Raw genomic sequence first — 1432 nt, forward strand, 5'->3', positions numbered from 1 at the left:
TAAATTATTTTTTTCTTATTATTTGACAGTGGCCTTTTTATATTTATTTACTTTGTATTATAAATCAGAAATTATTATGACAAATGCTACATATTTAACATGTTTTTCTGGCTTTTCTGATAAAACCGTATGCAACACAGCCTTGGTACTGTGTTTTTGCCAAATAAGAACTCAAATGGTCAAATATAGAAGAATCTTGTTTTATAGCTGATGATCTTTTGCTGAACAATTGCCACTACAGACAACTTTTAGTATAAAGTCGAAAGTGCACTTCAGTCCCTGGGGATAGCCTATGTTAAGGCTGAAAAGAAGACCTATACATTTTGCAAAGACACTGGCAACATCTCTTGTGCACAGTGTCCTCCAGTACAGACAGCAGCACTGACAATCTCGATCGTCCCAACACACTACAAGTACTTGACTTGATTATAATCAATACAGATTTGTATGATTCAGTGTAGGGTACACATTTCGAATATATATATATTTTTCTCAAACATTGATTGGTACTGATGGTGAACATCTTTAGCACATGCTGCCTTTAATTCATTACTGCTCATAATTAAAGCATGTGTGACCACAAATAGTTGACCACCCATTTTGTAGCCTCGTCCTCCAAATTGGAAGCTTAAAAAACATGGTAAAGTATTCCGTTATTAAGTGTGTACCATCACTACCAAACTTAATTAACTAACTTGTGCTGGGAGAGACTCAAGGACCACAAAGGCAGAGTTGTGATACATTCTCCTTAACATCAAATTGGTGCCAGTTTACCTTAACAGGGAAATCCTACTTCTACACTTATCCATAGATATTTCAGTATATGTTTTTGTTTGGTTGGGTTTAGAAAAACAGCTTAGTTCACACTGAAGTCAATGACTTGCTGCACTGGACTGAGTATCATGGACAACAACGACTGGATGAGATTTATGAATCAGTGATTTAATTTTCAACAACTTCTAAGAGAAACATTTGTCTTAAAAGAGCAAATACAGTCAATGTAGATGCAAGGCAAGGGGCCTACAATAGTGTCAATTTTAAGCTTTTGTTAAGCTTAAAATTGCTGTGTATGTTGGCTGAGGAAAATGTGCAGAACTTGCAGAACCTATTCATACAAGCCACAGGACAGGTTGTTCCACAGTACTCGGTGCAGCCTCCAGCTCTGCAGAAAAGAAAGTGTAAAGTAAGATTGACATCTCCACGCTTTGAGTTATGTGTGAACACGCACTGGCTGATAAATATGTTATCAAGTGTTGTGAATTGCCCTCAAGTGGTGATGCAAATATGCAACATTGGTTTCAGCACCAAAACCCATTGTCAGGTATCTCTTACTACCTTGCCATATAATACAATACAACTGAAGCAATCAGGGTTAGAAAGCAGCACGATAGGAATGTAGCGGATTAACTTGGGCAAAATTAATCTATTTCCA

This window comes from Morone saxatilis, unplaced genomic scaffold, assembly GCF_004916995.1.
Source record: "Morone saxatilis isolate NCDOM2014 unplaced genomic scaffold, NCSU_SB_2.0 Contig0, whole genome shotgun sequence".
Classification (NCBI taxonomy): Eukaryota; Metazoa; Chordata; class Actinopteri; family Moronidae; genus Morone; species Morone saxatilis.